General features: G+C 44.5%; 1 protein-coding gene across 1 annotated transcript in view; it reads left to right on the top strand.

Moving 5' to 3' along the window:
• Nucleotides 1–3,189: 3,189 nt before the first annotated feature.
• OPRK1 (opioid receptor kappa 1) overlaps nucleotides 3,190–19,256 on the top strand; it is a 69,765-nt gene continuing 53,698 nt past the window's right edge. The window contains exon 1 of the mRNA XM_083187096.1: nucleotides 3,190–3,550. The gene's annotated coding sequence lies outside the window, so the exon portion shown is untranslated. The remainder of the gene's footprint in view (nucleotides 3,551–19,256) is intronic.

Here is a 19,256-nt window from a genome sequence, read left to right as displayed (position 1 = left end):
CCGTCGTACGACGAACAGATCGCATTGCATCGCATGCCATGCACCCGATGGCATACGATGCGATGCGACACGATTTTGACCCCCTATACGACCAAAAATCGTATAAGCACCCTAAAGGGTGCTTTTGAGCACTCAAATGGGTGCTTACAATGTTAAATGCACCCCCACGCCACCCCCCCACTATAAACGTGAACCCGAAGCGTGGCGAGCACAGCGAGCCCGCGAGGGTCGGCGGTACGCGTCCTACGACCTTTTCATACCCCCACTATCCACGTCGGCGTGGAGTTGAGAATAGAATAGTGTGGCGAGCGCAGCGAGCCACCGAGCCCGAAGCGTGGCGAGCGCAGCGAGCCCCGCGAGGGGACGCGGATACCTTCACAGGTAAACGCGTCCCTTCGCGGGCTTCACAGGTATCTGCGTCCCCTCGCGGGGCTCGCTGCGCTCGCCACGCTTCGGGCTCGGTGGCTCGCTGCGCTCGCCACACTATTCTATTCTCAACTCCACGCCGACGTGGATAGTGGGGGTATGAAAAGGTCGTAGGACGCGTACCGCCGCCCCTCGCGGACTCGCTGCGCTCGCCACGCTTCGGGTTCACGTTTATAGTGGGGGGGTGGCGTGGGGGTGCATTTAACATTGTAAGCACCCATTTGGGTGCTTAACATTGTATAACATTGTATAAGCACCCATTAGGGTGCTTATACAATGTTTAATCGCATCGCATCGTATCGTATGGCATTGTATGCCATGTACAATGGCATACAATTTCAAAATTGTATGCCATCGTGCACTATCGTACGATATCGCGTTGCATCGCATACCATCGTATGCGTTATGGTATGCGATGCGATGGGCGCCGCCAAAATACACAAGTACCCAGATTGTTACTCCAAACTCATCTTATTAAATATGCACTAAAGGTATCTATTTGGACTTCCTTGTTACTGGTGCTGGTAGTTCTGTCTCCATCTATTGCTGGTCAGGTGCCGGTGTCGATCGGGTATGCAGACTTTGTTTGGTAGACACAGCACTCAAGACTTGTAGATATTCAAAACATAGGTTTATTGAAGATGGCAACGTTTCAATGCATGTGCATTTTCGTCAGGCTCCCTGACGAAAATGCACATGCATTGAAACGTTGCCATCTTCAATAAACCTGTGTTTTGAATATCTACAAGTCTGGAGTGCTGTGTCTACCAAACAAAGTCTATATATATATATATATATATATATATATATATATATATATATATATATATATACGGAAGAAACTGGCGGCGCTCGCAGGCTTGTAAAAAAAGTTATTTCATTTCAACTTGCAGAAACCATGTGCATAACAAACCGACGTTTCGGGGACTAGCCCCATTTTCAAGGTGCAGGAGTGACTCTTCTTCCGTTTACACATCCAATTGAGTGGAAGGCACAGCAGCAGCAATACCAACTCGGGATTTGAGTGCCGGTCCTCCCCCAGAAAGTGTATATATACTGTATATATATATATATATACACTGTACATAAAAGTTTAGGCGCAGTCACGAAACATCGCTCCCCTGTGCATTCAGAATAACCCCTAAGAGTGCACACTGGGTGTCACAGCACATGGTTATGTCTCTGGTCAGGGGGTACAGCTTCAACATGGAAGCCAGAATAGCGTTCAGCTTGGCTGCACAGCAAGTGGCAGACAGAAGACAGGAAACAGCATGTCTCAAGAAGGCCTGCCAGAGCAATGACATGTCCCACAGATGTAGGCAGCAGACAGAGCTAAAAGTGATCCTTGAGAGGTGGTGGAACTCATTTCCCCTTACATCACATATGCCATGCCGGTAAAGGAAGTTGCTGGGATCTGGGGAAGGTGACTGCAACTTATCAATGACACTATCACTGCCTGGTGGTGCATGGTGGGGTGTTTTTTGTTGGAATTATGGTGCAGAGCCTTGTTGGAACAGGTGGTGGAACTCCGTACAACCGCGTTCCCCCCACTTTTACCCCCGGTAGCAGGAGCCTGGTCTGGCAGAGTAAGGCTAATGTTTTGGAGAGCACAAGTTTGTAAGGTGGATCAGAACACCCCTGCTTTGGCTAATGCTGTACATTAATCCCTTCAGTGGCAATCCCGAGAATTTTCCGGGCTGTGCCTTGGTGCCCAGTCTGGCAAGCCCGGGATTGCCACTGTTTGGAGCCGGGCAGCGCTGCTGAGTTCAATCACTGATCTCAGGCAGCTTTGCGCTGCCCGGCTCCCTTCCCTCTGTGGCACCACCTCCTCCCTCCTCCTCCCCCTCCCCTACGGGTTTCTTATTGAAGAAGGTACGCGGCGCGTGGGGCGCAGGTACGAGAAGCCGCTGATTGACAGTGCAGCGGCGCTGCCCGGACCCAGGGAGGAAGTGGTGGATTTTTTTTAAGGGAACACTTCCCATAAAAAAACTTTCCCAGTGGGGAGCGCTCCCCAAAAAAGAACCCACCACTGAAGGGGTTAATAGATACCCATCTTTAAAAAAAAAAATAAGACCTTGCAGAATAACATAAAACATATCTCTACACATGAATCTTTTAGTGAACTGTAATTTTTCTTTAATTTCAAAATGATTAAATTAAGATTTGTTTTACGTTGGGTTACCGTTTTTGCTGATCATTTTAAATTGTCATGGAGTTGGCAGCATTGTCAATTGAAAGGGCAAGGCACTACTGCTTTGATTTTTACAGCATTTCAATATGCTGCTATAGCAACAGGTAACAATGTACTCATTCTAAAGGTCTCTCATGTTATATGTTATTTGGTTTGCAGTAATTCTTGACCTTAGAGCACTATAAATGTGTGTGTGTGTGTGTGTGTGTGTATATATATATATATATATATATATATATATTTATGTATGTATGTATGTATATATTCTGAGACTCCATGTCCTTTTATTTAGAACCAGCTGTATTTTATACACGCCACTGACATGTCTCTTCACATAAGATAAATGTTCTGCTGTTCTGTGTGTTGCCCCTTACACTTACAGAAATACAGCTATTGCTCCTGGGTGGTTGTCATGCACAGCTACAGTATGCCTGTTGGCTTTTTTCTACACTTGGCAGGCAGATGCTATAGTGGTATTGCTTGTGATGTATCCAGCCATCAGAGATCTGTGTTAACCCGGAGTGCTGCTTCAGACAAGTACCAGGTCAGTGAGAGTGAGATAGGGAGATGAGAGAGAGCGAGAGAGAGCGAGAGAGAAAGAGAGAGAGAGGAAGCGAAGGGGAGGGACTGTGAACAGCAAGCTAAGAAAAGTGTAACCATGAGGTTAGCAAATAATAAAAAGAATAATAATAAGGAGAAGCTGGGAGAGAGGGAGAGAGCATGATAGTAACAAATGAAAAAGGAGGTTTTCACTCAGAAAGATTACTTGGAAAACAGGGATATGATGTGTGTAAGTGCCTGACATAGTGCTATCAGTGTGGGGTTCTACAGAGAGATAATTTGTTCTGTACAAGGTGTCAGAGACTACCGCTACCAAGGAAATCTTCAGCATCTAAGCACTGTATTCCACGTCTGCCAAGCTGCTCGGAACAGGTAAACTCTCCTTTACAAGTTTCCATACTCATAATACAGCTACATAAATTCACTAAATTCATAGAATGGAAGTATATAACAGATAGGAAATGTTTTACATTTGTATTTTTTAATGCTTTGTAGAAAGAGGACAGAACAGTTTAGAGCATTGGTTAACAACTTTTGTTTGTAGAATGCACTGTGTAATAATAATGGCAAGTAACCTTTATGGGAAATTGTACAGTTACAAGGGACAGTTACAAGGGACAGTGAATTATTGTATATATAAATATATATATTTATATTGTCATAATGAGCTCATTATTGGAACAGCAGGGAGAAGTTTATCATAGTGTTTATACTATAGAATGTATTTATAATTATTGCACTATTAATCATAATTCTGGCATCCACATAAGTATTTCATTCACATTATAGCAAAATATCGCTTGAATGCTTTTGTACATCTTATGTAGTGCGAGCACAGTTGTGGTGATTGACTGTTATTTTTCTACAAGTGTTTGTGTTTCGAATTTTTCTCTTTAAGTTGAGAAGCAAAAATGAAAAAAAGTTAATTTTCTACAAAAAAATGATCTATTTCTTCTGTCACTTCTATAGAATGTCACACCTATTATTTAAATAAGGCACTGGGAAAAATAAATATACATTAACCCTTTGTGAGCCAACATGGTCAAAATACCCGCTAATAAAAAAAAAAATGCCGGCGTCGCTCACATTTGTTAAATAAATTCAAAAACCAAATGTTGTGTAAAAATAGATGATATTTCCTATATAAAGTAAACATGACAGGTCATGAGGATGAATAGAAATGTTCGCAGGGCAATGTTTACACCTATTTTTGACAAATTCACTTGGCACTCAAAGGGTTAATGCTCCACCAAATAGCTACATTGGCACACAAAAAATATGACTGCAAGAGCTGCGTTAATGTATTATTGATCCTTCCATGCTAAATGAAGCTGAGCTTGCCTGCCACTCAGTTTAGTGGTTGATCCTGATGTCAACGACACTTCTAACCTCTTGTGTTATTGGCAACTGTAGTGCTTGCTAACCATGGTGATAGTAATCAGCAATGATTAGGTACAGATTTACATGACAGCGTGTGCTCTATTTCCTGAGAGGTCTCAGTTTCCATAGGTACTGCCTGTGTTTTCATGCATCTCTGGGATCGTACATGTCAAGTTAATGAGTTGATCGTTTAAAACTATGTGAAATGGATACTGCTACCTTTAACCCTTCGAGTTCCGACGTTGCTGCGAGAGAGCCTCATAATATCCGCTAAAAATCCCAGCGTCGCTCACAGCGACTGTTCTTTTTTTTTTTTTGGGGGGGGGGGGGGAGTGCAATATTTAACTAAACTTTAATGAATTGACTTGGCTGTATTCGTATTTATTTATGCAAAAAGAACATCCAACATTGGCACTCAAAGGGTTAATTGCATCCTCACCTCAAAGGTAACCAGCAGTGTATTAAAGCACAGCTGTGTTTTATAAAGTGGATTCAAGTTATAAATCAAGTACAGGTAGGAACATTTTTTTTTTTTGAAGATCAACAATAATTTATTTTTACTGGTAGTTTGCAGGGAAATGCTCGTTTCCTTTTTTACTCGTTTTTTCCATTATTACGTAGGTCACGTAGTATGAACAATACAAAGGAGGCGGTATTGAGGCAATATGGGATTGGGAGAAAGGAGGGTATTTTTTTTAGCTTTGTAGGACTATACATAAAGAAACATCACACACATTGACTATCTGCCAATTGGGTGGAAATTTAAATACAAACAGTAAATTGAATCATGAATTCATGTTACGTTATCAGAAATTGAAAGATGACATGTATAGGAGAGAGAGTAAGGGAAATGTTTTTTAAACATTTAGAAGTAAATTTACTAAGATGGGAATTCTATTGAACCAATCAAATTCTACTTCTTATTTATTAAGCTTCAAGATATAATAAATATAATATGATTAGTTATTCTGGGCAACAACCCATCTTTAATAGAACTTCCATCTAATGCTAGGTACACACTAGTAGATATATTTGCAGTTGTATCGGGCAGTGTGTTCACTCCACACACTGTACGATCCGTTGGCACTGACATCAAAAGTGGGTGGGCGCATTTGTATGGGCGGGGCATGGGGAGGTGGGCTGGGGTATTCGCCCATTGGAACTGGGGCGGTCAGGTGACATCACCGGATGTCAGCTGCGCCCTGTCCTCCCACAGGACACACGCAAACCTAAGACACTTGACAGTGTCTTAGTTTTGTGTGTACTCACCACATCATTCGGTGGTTGGCATGTGAGGGGGGGGGGGTAGCGGCAGACATCCGGGCGGAGGGCGGGATTTAAAAGGCACGCAGCGCTGAGAAGTTTGTAGCGCTGCATGTCACTCAGAATGACCCCTTAGTTTCTATTATCATACTATTTATATGCATGACCAGATCTACCACCTACATATATTAGCCTAACCCAGAATGAATATTAGCACTTATAGACTGAACAGTATATATATAGATAGATAGATCTCGGATGTGCGGCCATCAGGTGCACATCGAGGGTGCTTTTTAGGACCTGCACTGTACTGCATCTGATATCCCGTGATCTCCCCCAGCAGCTCTCTGGGAGTCCTTTTTAAATGAGATAAATAGCATACGATAAATTCCATGTAAAAATGGCACATCAAGTGCCAAATCGGATGTAAGGACTCCCGAGGAGCTGCCGGGGGAGTTCAAGGGAAATTGGGTCCAACTTGTGCCTCAGACAAGTCGGACTAGTGTATGAGGGCCTTTAATTAATCCCCCTTGTACCTTGCTTTTGGGAAGCGGGTCCCTGCTCCTTGGCCGGTGCTATCTTCTCAGTGGTACAGTATTTGGGAAGATGGTGCATGTGCACCCGAGTATAATCCTTTAGCAAACTGCTGGAGTTTTTGGTTTAAAAGTGCAAGCAAAGCCAGCACTACCCACTCAGCAAGTCCTGGGCAGCGCTGAGCTGGATAGGCATCCCCACTCTTCATGCTCCGCTGTTGCCCCGAACACAGACTCCATTCAACACATCCAGCAAGGGGCAGGATTTATAATCAATCTAAAATCCTCACAGTAAAACAGTGCTTACATTGCCTGGAGGCTTTTAGATTGATTATAAAGTCTGCCACAGACTGAATTAGCCGGGTGCTGAGTAAAGCACCTGAGAATCTCTGCCAGAGCCCCCAGGCTAGCTGATGTCCATCTGTATGGGCAGATGGGTGCCACAAGCAGCATCAGGAGGCCCATCCTTCCATCTTCTTTCATGTGTCAGGTCAGATACTCCTACACCTGTGTATGATTGTGGGGCACAGGCAGGATGGGTGATAGGTATAAAGCGGGTACAGTATGGGTTGGTTGGGGGTATGTTGGGTGGGGGGCACAGGGCCAGGAGCATGTAATGCCCTTTGGGCCACGAGCATGTAACTCTCCCTGGCAATGAGGATGTGTTCCCCCATGGCAACAAGTATGTAACCCCTTGTGGCAACAAGCAAGTAACACCCTGTGGAAACGACCATGAAACCGCTGGCAAGGAGCATGTTAACACTGTTTTTTTAAAGTGTGAACGGATCAACCGGTGTCTGCATACCCGGATCTCAAACACGGGTAAGAAGAAGTGGTTTTACCCGAGATCCAGGTATGCAGACACGGGTTGACCCGTTCACACTGCAAAAAAACCCGTGTTAAAAGGCAAATTACTGGGTCGACATGCTAGTATGTTTGCATTAGCGAGAATATGAGTGCTGAAGATGCAGCCTTTTATCACAATTGGGTCATTTTGAAATAGCAGTTGGTGCGGCACCTCTATTTGAATTTTGAACTGCGCTGCAGCTCCACCTCTAGAGCCTCCTCTGCTCGAACCTCCTCCTGCTGTTGAGTCAGCTAATGGGACACCCAGCATGCAGAAACCTTGCTCAGACTCAGCTTTTCATGAAGTATCATGCGGGAATATCCTGATGAGATGCCTATCTCCTTCTCTAACTCGGCCATGGTCATCCTGATGTCCCCCTCAACTGTGGCCCATACAGCAGCAATATTGTCCTCGGTGACTGCAGACACAGGCCAAAAAACGCTCAAAATTGGTCAAAACTCACCTGCTGTCCCAGGCCACTCTTGTAGTCATAGAATATTATTGGTCTCCAGCACTGTATCTAATTCATGAAGAACGTGAACATGCTGACTTCTTTGGTGTGCAGTGCTACTTATATATAGCTCTGTGCCATGCCATTTCACTGAACTTTATTGAGAGATTTCACAACTGGACATTCTGTTTATATGTACTCTACCTATGCACTGCACATCCAGAAACTTATTGCACACCCCTCGTAAACATTGGCTATTATTCTGGTTCACTTGCAAAGCCAAATTCCTTCTCAAATGGACAAAACCATTTGCACTGCGGGGGGGGGGGGGGGCAGAAGTAACATGTGCAGAGAGAGTTAGATTTGGGTGAGTTATTTAGTTTCTGTGCGGGGTAAATACTGACTGCTTTATTTTTACACTGCAATATAGATCTCAGTTTGAAGTAAAATCCCACCCAAATTTAATTTTCTCTGCACAAGTTACATCTGCCCCACCTGCAGTGCACATGGTTTATCCATTTGAGTAGGAATTTGCTTTTGCGAGTGAACCAGAATAAGGGCCATATAGTATTGTCAGAATTCAAGTATTTGCTTTCCAATATATGCATTGGGTCCTTGTATGGCTCGCCTCCTACAGTGTAACCTTCGTAGTGCGCCCACCATGGCTGCCTCATCTTGTGCACTTGTGGAATGGGATGAAAAATACATGGACCTGAGTATACATTGAAATCACCCATTTTGGGTAATTTCTTTTATGGGTAATCTATTCCACCTAGGGTAAAATGGCTGCCGCACCAGATACCTTGACAGGAAGTTATTATCCAAAATGCTGCACCAATCCTGCATTATGCTTACTGTGTGCTCAAGGGTTTCTTTTGTCTGTGACTTGTCTGTTACTGTACCACCAACATCCTCTGTATTATGTGCATTGTTTTTTTAATGTCTGTAAAGCACCTTGAGTCCTGTTGGAGAAAGTGCGCTATATAAAGTAAAACTTACTTACTTACTTACAATATATGTTTCACAACGTACCTGTTTGTTTGAAACATTGCATCAAATTTTCACATTATGGGGTCAATTAGAAGCAATCTAACTGTACATGGCTTATTCTGGCATGAAGCTTAGGACATGTGCAGTGCACACATATACCGTACACTCTTAAGCATGTGCAAAGCAAATGCTTCGAAAGCCAGTCAGCTACCTTGTGATTGCCTCTGTGTTTGTGCCATGTGTGAGAGAAAGAGATGTAGTTTCACACACTGCCAACAGATGGCAGTGTTTCAGAGACACTATATACATATATATATATATATATATATATATATATATATATATATATATATATATATATATATATATATATATATATAGATGATATGGTAAGCTAACATTATGAACATTTCCTCACAGATGTACAGTGCAGGCTTCTTATTGGTTCCATGTAGTGGGGTTTTAGGGTGCCATTGCTCACACGCTGTCCCAGTGGCACATCCCGGCATCACCCTTGCATTGTAGATAATTGATTTACCTCTTGGATGGGCATATTGGTGCTCCTGTTTTTGCTCATTACCATTTTAGAAACAGCCTCAGTGACAACACTAGCTTCTCATTACTATGTAGCTAGCCTCAGTGACAACAGTAACTGCCATGTAATAGAGTATCAGTAACTGCCATAAAATACAGACAGAATAAATAACCATCATTAAATAAAGACATTGCAAGTGACCACCATAAAAGTATTTTTATTGCTTTATAATATCATTCTCTCATCAATAATTGACTCGAAATTTGCGATTAGTTCTTTAGAAATCTTTACACATCTGAATTTTGCAGATCGGAAATGAGATGCAGTTTGGATCTTCCTGCATGTTGGACTACAAAAATGGCATGATTTTAGCTGTTTTTATCTATTTTCAAGAAAACTTAAACCAACGATATAGATTTAAAATAAAAAAAATCAAACCAAAACACTTCAGGGAGGTTTTACAAAAGCATAAATTAAACAAAAACATGACGATGAAATTAGAACCAAAACACAAGTTAAAAAACAAACAAAATAGCAAGTAACAACCACACAGAGTTTAATGTGTTAACCTATTTACAATCATTACTTTCATAATCCACATTGCTAATTAGCCCAAACATCATCAAATAATGTCATTCAAGGACATTAACCTGTAATTACCGGCCTGAGGTCCTGTTTCGCAGCTGATCGTTAATGTGAGACTTTGCAGTGGGCAGCGAGGAGTAAGCCGCTACCCAGACAGAAAGAGTAACAACCCTTTTGCAAAATTGCGAGAGAATTGAGAATGGATTCATAATCAGCATCGCCAATCCATATGCAATTTCTGAACCATCGAGTAAGGATTTGACTGTCTGTGCAAATGTGTGTACAGTACTGTAGGCAGGGCCGTAACTAGGGGGGGGGCTAGGGGGTCACGCGCACCGGGCGCTGGAGGGTGGGGGCGCTAGTTTGGTGTCCCGGCAGCGTGGTCCCTGGGATGAGCAGGGGGGGTCCGGGGACTGGTGGGTTAACGCCAGGTCCTAGCGGGGTCCCGGGGACTGGTGGGTTAACTCCGGCTCCTAGCGCTGCCGGACGGTGGGTGGGAGGCAGGTTTTGAAAAGACTTGCCAATCAGCGTCCGGCAAGTCTTTTCAAAGTCTTTTCAAAGTCATCAGCGCTTTCTGCCGCCAGGCAGATAGCGCTAGGAGACGGAGTGAGTTAGTGAAGGCTGCCGCTACACCAGTCCCTGGACCCCTGGACGCTACACACAGGTATGTTGGCAGCGGGGGTCCAGGGACTGGTGTAGCGGCAGCTTTCACATACACAGCCGCTCGCTATTTGCCTGGCGGCGGGAAGCGCTGATGATTTTGAAAAGACTTGCCGGACGCTAATTGGCTGAATTCAGCCAATCAGCGTCCGGCAAGTCTTTTCAAAATCTGCCTCCCGCCCACCGCCCGGCACTTGCATTTATCTCTTGTTAAGGCTTAATACATCTGCCCCATTAATATTATGGGCGACTTTATCTACACAGTAATAAACTGGAAAGATAATACTGCTAAGAGAAATGTTTTATTGGATGCCCTGAGTGACCACTATTTGTATTAATTTATTGAAAATCCAATGAGAAATAATAATATCCTGGATCTTCTGATAATCAGCAATGGGGACATTCTATCTAACTTAACCATAAGGGAGACATTGGGGAACAGTGTTCACAATATGATCACTGTCAAGATCCGGGTATTACAACAGGTATATTTACCATCCAAATGCCTGAGAAAACCCTGTGTGCGCTCAGCCTACAGTGTACAACATCAGCAGTCTCCCAGCACCGCTATCGCCGTAGCTGCACTCCGCTCCCTGCCTGTCATCTCCGATGCCCAGCTTCAGTCTCCTGCGGCTTCCACGCTGCCACCATTACTGTAAGCCTCAAACCATGTGCCAAACTTCCCAGACATGGGAGCAGCCATGTATTTCCCTGTCACATGGCCCATTCACATTCAATCCTGTCCATTTCCCACTCTGGCTAATTACCCAGCCAATCCGCTTCCACTCCTCCCTATATCTATACTGGGTAAGTAAGGAGAGTTGCCAATGCTACTGATATCATCCTGAGTGAATGGTGTCTCTCTGTGTTGTCAAGCTGCTTTCTAGGTTTCCTGTTCCAGAGGATTCTGCTCATTCCAGGTCCTGTGTCATCCATCTTCAGCAAACAGCTGCCTGGCTCCATCTGTGCTCTGTCATCATTACTACTCATCATTGGTGCTCCGCCATCGTTACTACTCACCATTGGTGCTCCACCATCGTTACTACTCACCATCGGTGCGCCAACATCATTACTACTCACATCAGTGCTTCACCATCAGTACTTCTCACCATCGGTGCTCCATTATTGACACTTCAACTCCATTAGTGTGTTCTTCATCTACCTTCATCACCATCGATGTTCCTACATTACAACTGATAATTAAAGGTGCATCCTTCATTGATACCCACCATCATCATTGTCCTCCATCAATACTCATCACCATCAGTGCAGTATCTGCAATTCTCTCCATCACTGGTGATCTCTTGGCTGATGTTTCCCACCATTGGTGCCTACATATCGTGAACCAGCTTCTGTGGTATTCTCCAGGTCCACAGTGGTCAGTATCTTATTTATTGCCAACCATCTGCATTATTATTATTCTGGATTTCTTCAGTGTTCTCACACTGCACCAGCTACCTTTACCACCTACAGTATGCTATATGTTGTTGGACTTCATCAGTGTTCCTACACTGCAGCTATTACCATCTAGCTACTGTATTATAATAATGCATATCTTCTACTGCCTGTGATTACCTGCTATACCATACCATTCATCAAAGTCTGCCTTTTATGATATTGTCTTCTGTGATCAATAAAGACTTTATCTTTTATCCTGTGGTCACGTCTAGCTACTGTCCTAGGGTCTCTGGCGTGCACAGTACCCTCATCAAAGCTCCTAGGTTCCAGTACCAGCCAGTCCCTACACCTGTGGTTGCCTCCAGCCAAGATTTACCCACAGGCGTGACAGTTAGCACTGGCTAAATGGATCCATCTGGAGAACAAAACCCACGCACAAGCCCTGGCACAAGGCAGAAGGCCTTGCCAGTCGCCTGGAACAACAAGAGGCTTCTCAGGGTCAAGAGATCCGATACCTACAAGATCTTTCCAGATGGTTGTATCATCTATAAACTTCCCTTCGGGGTTCAGGGGCTGCTAGTATACCTTCCGACACCTCCTACTGCATTCTCCACAGTCAGATTGGATCCGTTCAGCACTCCTGAAAGCATCACTCCGGTACAAAAAATTTGCCGACAAGAAGTGCAGAGCTATTCTACTCCCAAAGTCTGCCTGTCTACAAAGGACTTGAGGTTAAGAGTACCCTCTATGAAGTTTGCTCCTTGGTTTATTGGTCCCTTTGTAATTGAACGTGTCATAAATCCCGTAGCCTACAAGCTGAAGCTTCCTCCATTCCTAAAAGTCCCCAGCACCTTCCACATCTCGCTGTTGAAGCCTCTGGTGCTGAGCCAGTTCCACTCCAGTCTTCCAAAGATTACTAAGGTTTAAACCCAGTGTGGTGTCGAATATGAGTTGTCAAAGATCTTGGACTCTCATATCAGGTATGGTTGTCTACAATACTTGATTATGTTTCTGATGTCCATGCTCCAAAGCTCTTCCAGAATTTCCACCCCAACTTTCCACACAAGCCTAAGAGGTGTCCTGGGGCCTGTTTTTGACCCCTTATTGGATGATAACACATGGTATCTGGGATAATTTCCTGAACCAATACATTATTGGTGGAAAAATGGGTATTCTTGAGCTGCTTATTGGGGGTTTCTGCTTTACATGCCGCAGAATTCCCGATAACTTCTGGATAACCACAGCTCATAATATACTATCCTAAGATTTCAGCTCCCGGGCCTTAAAAAAACCCCAGTTTGCATTATGTGTAGGTTACACACCCATTAACCATTGTGTGAGCCTGTCTCCAGATTTAAGTCAGGAGGCATAAAACTTCAAAATGTGGCCAAACCTGAGGAAATGCAGTTTTCATAGGTTTAATCAGTTACCAAATATGCACCAAGCCATGTACTGCAATAAATTCCAGGGCTCGGATGCGATGGACAATGCCCTCTCAGCATTCCCCTGACACGCGTGTCACTTAATGCAAGCACAGATAGGATTCCTGATCCTAAACCCGGAAGCCTTATCATTGCAAAGGACAGCTATTACCGCACAAGCTGTACCTTGAGACTTTCTTCATGCATACATATATGTTAGTGAATGCCGCTATACATGCGGTGAGTGGTGACATAGCGATGCCTGATGCATCCTACCCCAGGTCATGTGTTTCCTCTAAAGATGCTTATGTGAGAGTAACTACAGTATAGGGAGCACTTCACACTATTATTAGGGTAGTTGCTAAATCCAGGTGACTTAAAGGATCTTTCACTCACAGGGGGAGGAGCAAGGCCTTGGGCCTTGCAGTTTCACTATCTAGGCCACTGCTGGTTCCCTTTAGTAACCAGGTGGCAAATGAAGTGACGCAAGCCACCATGCCTGAAGTTTGAGGAGCAAAAGGAACCCGCGAGGGTACCCTTCTTCAAACCTTGCTCCTCATCTTGTCCTACCCTGTCACGTGACATGACCTTTAGCCCACTTGGAAATAGACCTAACACTGTTCTCAGTCTTAAGACAAAACATTTTGTTTTATCCGGAATTCTCCAAAGGCACAAAGTAATTCCAGGAAGAAAACAAGTGAAAGGACTTTCCAGGAGATTGAATCTAAAACTTAACAAGAACAAAGGTTCATTTGATATGAAAACACTTTTCATCTTTTCATCTTTATAGGAGATGTGGTCTCAGATTAAGATGTGATGCCACATGTACAAGCAGAATGTTAGCAGAAGCTGAAACAAAGCACTACAGATAGGGGTGTGGATCATTAGGTCTAAAGCCATTAGGTCGACAAGCATTGGGTCGACACCACTAGGTCAACAGGCAGCAAGGTCGACATGGGTCAAGGTCGACATGGGTTTAGGTCGACAGGACATTAGGTCAACACAAGCTTTAGGTCGACAGTCAAAAGGTCGACATGGGACTTTTCACTGTTTTTTTACCCGATTGTCGACGTGGACACAGTTTGAAGTGCACCGCATCCCCTCGCATCGCACGCTTCGGTCGCGATGCTTCGGGCGCGGTGCCTCGCTGCGCTCGGCACACTTTTTTATTCTCTCACCATGCCCTAGTTGATGGTAGGGCATGAAATATACCGCCTGTCAGCACATGTCGGCTCAACAAACAGTGAAAAACCCCATGTCGACCTTTTGACCGTTGACCGTTGCCCATGTCAACCCAATGCTCGTGTTGACCTAATGACATGTCAACCAAAACCCATGTCGACCTAGACACATGTCGACCTTGACCCATGTTGACATAAACCCATGTTGACCTTGTGGCCTGTCGACCTAGTGGTGTCGACCCAAAGCTTGTCGACCTAGTTGCTGTAGACCTAATGATCGTATTCCACAGATAGCAACCGATACTAAGATTAATTGATCCTACAAAAAGAACAAGGATTTCAGCAGATGATTCTCCATTTGATTTATAGTAGGATAAGTATATTTGCAAGTAAACTAGGAAACATGGCGACCTATAATCTATGCATCTAGAGCATTGACAAATGCTGAAACAAGGTATGTTCAGAACAAGAGCTAGTTATCACTTATGTATTTGAAAGATTTCAGATAATTGTGTATGGTGAAGCATTTATAGACCACGAGCTATTTGTAATTATTGTGACAAACTTGTTCCATGACTGTCCTGTGAGAAGTCAATTAACTCTTATAAGGCTACAGAACAATGATTTGTACTACAGTATCCCAGTAAATACATGTAAATATTGCTGTCCTGCTCAGTGGCGTAACTATAGTCCCGCAGCCCCCGCTGTGGCGGGGAGGCGCTAGGCAGGTGTGGGCGCCTGGGGGGTCTGCGGGACTATAGTTACCACCTGGTCCCGGCTCCCGACTCCTGCCCTCCCCCTCCTTACCCCATTGCCGCCGGCGCCGCTGCCTCTAACCCGACATAATGCTGTATGGGGGCAGCCATTTTCCGAGTGTCTGTTATTATATTAGCACTGCAGCCGGAGCCGGGGACCGGCCGTCACCCGACACAGATCTGCGTGTCGGGTTAGAGGCAGAAGCGCCGGCGGCAATGGGGACGGGTAAGGAGGGGGTTAATATTTCGGGGGGGGGGGGGGACCGAAATGTCCGGCGGGGGGGCGCAAAAAAAGTAGTTACGCCTCTGGTCCTGCTCTCTCTTGTGCTGTGGCCAAAGGAGAAGGTCCTGGAAGTCTTGTGGACAAAGAGATAGAAGCATATGTTGACATTATTGCAATCTTTCTCCCAGTGTCTCTTGAAAGAGAAGAATAGATTGAAAAGAAACAAGACAGATGACACAAAGACAGTGTTAAAAGAAATCATTCTGAAAGGATGGTCAGCTGAAAATAAATGCTCGTCTACTGGCTATTCATTATTATTGGATTTACTGACATGACCTTATCATAGTCAATGACATCCTTTACAAAGGCAATAGATTTATCATATCTGCATGACTAAGAACTATGGGGTACAAAATACATGAAGGACACTTAGAAGAGGTAAAATGTAAGTGGAGGGCATGAGAAGTGATGTGTTTGCCTAGAATGAGAGAAAACAGCTACATGCGAATTAGGGCCCTTATTCAGAAAACCATGTGAACTGCAGGTGGGGATTTAGATTTGGGTGGGGTGTGTTGAAACTGATATCTATATTGCAGTGTAAAAATAATGCAGACAGTATTTACCCTGCACAGAAACAAAATAACTCACACAAATCTAACTCACTATACATGTTACATCTGCCCCACCTGCATTGCACATGGTTTTGCCCATTTTGAGAACAAATTTGTACTACAATCAGATCTGAATAAGGGCCAAGGGGGAGATTCTCTAAACGAAAAATGCGCCAAAACCCCCGTTATCTGGGGTTTTACCGCATTTTGGGATGCTCTAAGCATCCCCCGCCGGGTTATCGATGCCCCATAGAAGGCTTCTAACGTGACCCACCACAGAGCTGTGCTGCCCGGACCTGTGACCTCCTCCTCCCTGCACTGTTATCCTCTTCCGGGTGCAGGGAGGAGGAGAGCCCGGCGCAGCAGCAGCAGCGCCGGGTAAGGGAGGGAGGGGAGAGCCGCTGGGTCCCCATGGGACCCGCTGACTCTCACCGCAAAAGGACAGCTCTTAACGCAAGAGCTGTCCTTTGCCATAATTATTGCAAATGTTAGTGCATTTGCGATAATTATGAATGCGATGGGCGGCAAAGGGGGGCGGAGCTGGGGTGCGGATGTTAGAACATCCCCCACAAGTCTTACTGTATGTCTAGACCACAGCTACAAGTTGAGCTGTTGATTACACAAGCAGTGCCAGAAAGGCCATACCATAAGGCAGGCACATTGCAATGGGAAGGTGTACATTGTCATACTGTAACTGATTATTACACTACTTACCCTGTTATAAAGCTGTATAAAATTGCAATACGTGGTGTAATTATGGATTTGTTCTCTAACAATGGTCCTGGTGCCGAATTTAGACCATTCACTAATGAATGGGAAGTTGTTCGTAGTACAAGTCCCAACTATCCATGGTCAAATGTAAAGTTGGAAAGTTCAATAAAAACTATAAAGTGCCTCATGAAGCTATATAAGAAACTGGTAATATATAATAATAATAATAATAATAATAATAATAATAATAATAATAAATAGCACAAATGATGTTTTAAAATTTGATTTGTGTTTTAAAACACATGATTCAACATTAGTCAGTAAGGAATAATAACGGGTGAAACAAAAACTGTTCCATGATACGAGACCAAAAACTTGTCTGATCTTATATCAGGTTACTTGTCTCCGAGACCATAAGAGAGGCACTTTACAAACACAAGTAGCACCAAGATCTTATATGCGCAGTGTGGAACAGAAGTAAGAAGAAATCAGGTGGATATAAGCCCTCAACCTAATCAACAGGAAGGCAACATGACTAAAGATAGTCTGCCATCTTGACACAGACTGTGGGGGAGATTCACTACGGTAAAAATGCGGTAAAAACCCCGTTATCAGGGTTTTTACCGCATTTCGGGATGCTCTAAGCAGAAAAATCTGGTGATGCCCCATAGAAGCCAATGGGCTTCTAACGCGAACCCACCGCCGCCCCGCACGGACCCCCGCCGCCCGCATCGCCCCCTCCCCCCTCACCTGCTGCCCGGACCTGTGACCTCCTCCCTGCACTGATCCTCTTTCGGGTGCAGGGAGGAGGAGAGCCCGGCGCAGCAGCAGCAGCGCCGGGTGTGGGAGGGAGGGGGGAGCCGCCGGGATCTGCTGGGACCCGGCAACTCTCACCGCAAAGGACAGCTCTTAACGCAAGAGCTGTCCTTTGCTATAATTATCGCATGTTAGAACATATGCGATAATTATGATTGCGATGGGGGGCGGAGTTGGGCGGCGAGTTTTAGAGAATCTCCCCCTGTGTATGAGAGACCCAATGAGAAATTTGCAGACCCGAGAGAACTATTAAAACATGATGTTCTTGATGTACCCCATTGTTGTGTTGTCGCACTGGAGTACTATATACAAGGCATATTTTTAAGATAAAGCGATGTGCTATAATTGCATTAGATATTTGTAGACACACCATTACATGAATCTTCAGTAACCATCCTTAGTATCATAGGAAATATTGGTAAGTTGGTATAGTCCAGTGTACAGAGAAAATCAAGCAAATGGGCAAAACCATGCTGCCCTGCAGGTGGGGCAGATGTAACATGTGCAGAGAGAGTTAGATTTGGGTGGGGTGTGTTCAAACTGAAATCTAAATTGCAGGGTAAGAATAAAGCAGCCTAACATAGTACCAATATAACCCACTCTATTGCTCTGCACATGTTACATCAGCCCCACCAGAAGTGCAACAAGGTTTTGCCCAGTTATGGCTTAAGTTTTACATTAATTCAGCCCTATCACGCAGCAGTTCCGAATTCGCACCCTCCGGCGATGGTTTTGGTCTATGTATTGTGGCCAATAGGCATGTGCAGGCCAACGCTGCGAGCACCTTTGGCGAAAAAATTAAATTTCAGCCGAGCTGCTCACAGCGCTGAGTGACAGGCAGGGGCCATTCCTGGGTGGACCCCCAGGTTTTCATGGACGTGCCCACAAAATCAGTGGGTGCGCCCACAGAAACGCTGGAAGGGCCCCAGCGAACGCAGGTGGTTCCCTGCCTGCTCGTGGTGGATGGATGACGTTGGCTCCACCACCCCCACCTCCCAATTTTCCCTTTGCTACAAGCAGTCGCCGACTGACTCCTGGGTCATGCAAAGGCTGCGAGGTCCAGGCAGAGGATGAGAAATCCTTAGATGGTAACTAACCATCAAATTAATTTTTGTAATAGTTTTAATGTATGTATGTATGTAGTGGGGGGTGTGGGCAGGAGCTCCATCTGATGGGGATGTGTGAGCATCTCACACGTCAGCATGGCAGCGGGGAGTGGATTCCCTTCCGTCTCTGCTTCAGGGTAATGGGCAGGGTGAGTGGAGGGTGCGTGGGGCTACCGGTGAGGACGGGGGAGCAGAGGGGAGCCGGCAGAGGAAGATTTGTACCTGCCAAGATCTGGATCATTCATTACATATTTCCAGTATACACTGAATAAACCAACATTGTAACTGTTTTTTTCTGTTTTTTTTTTTTTAATTGATTATTATATTGTGATACATATTGAATAATGATGGCATTTACATACAGTTATTTTTGTATTTATCTATTTGAAAATCTTTACTGTATCTGTTATTTCCCCAAATGATGTTGTTCCGTTATTTAAAATAATGTTTTTAGTACGAACGTTAACTGCTTGCAGCTGGCAGTACAGTTTATTACTTCTGAGCCTTTGCTGCAAAGCCCTTTTTTGCACTTTGTGAGAAATTACTGTACATCAACAGAGGCCATTGGGAAAGACTTCCTGAACTCTGCATTCAAGTGGTTGAAAGGAAACA

The sequence above is a fragment of the Crinia signifera genome, chromosome 5, assembly GCF_055691185.1.
Source record: "Crinia signifera chromosome 5, ASM5569118v1, whole genome shotgun sequence".
Taxonomy (NCBI): Eukaryota; Metazoa; Chordata; class Amphibia; order Anura; family Myobatrachidae; genus Crinia; species Crinia signifera.
Note: the sequence above shows the minus strand (reverse complement) of the source record. Positions and strands in the feature narration are given on the sequence as shown.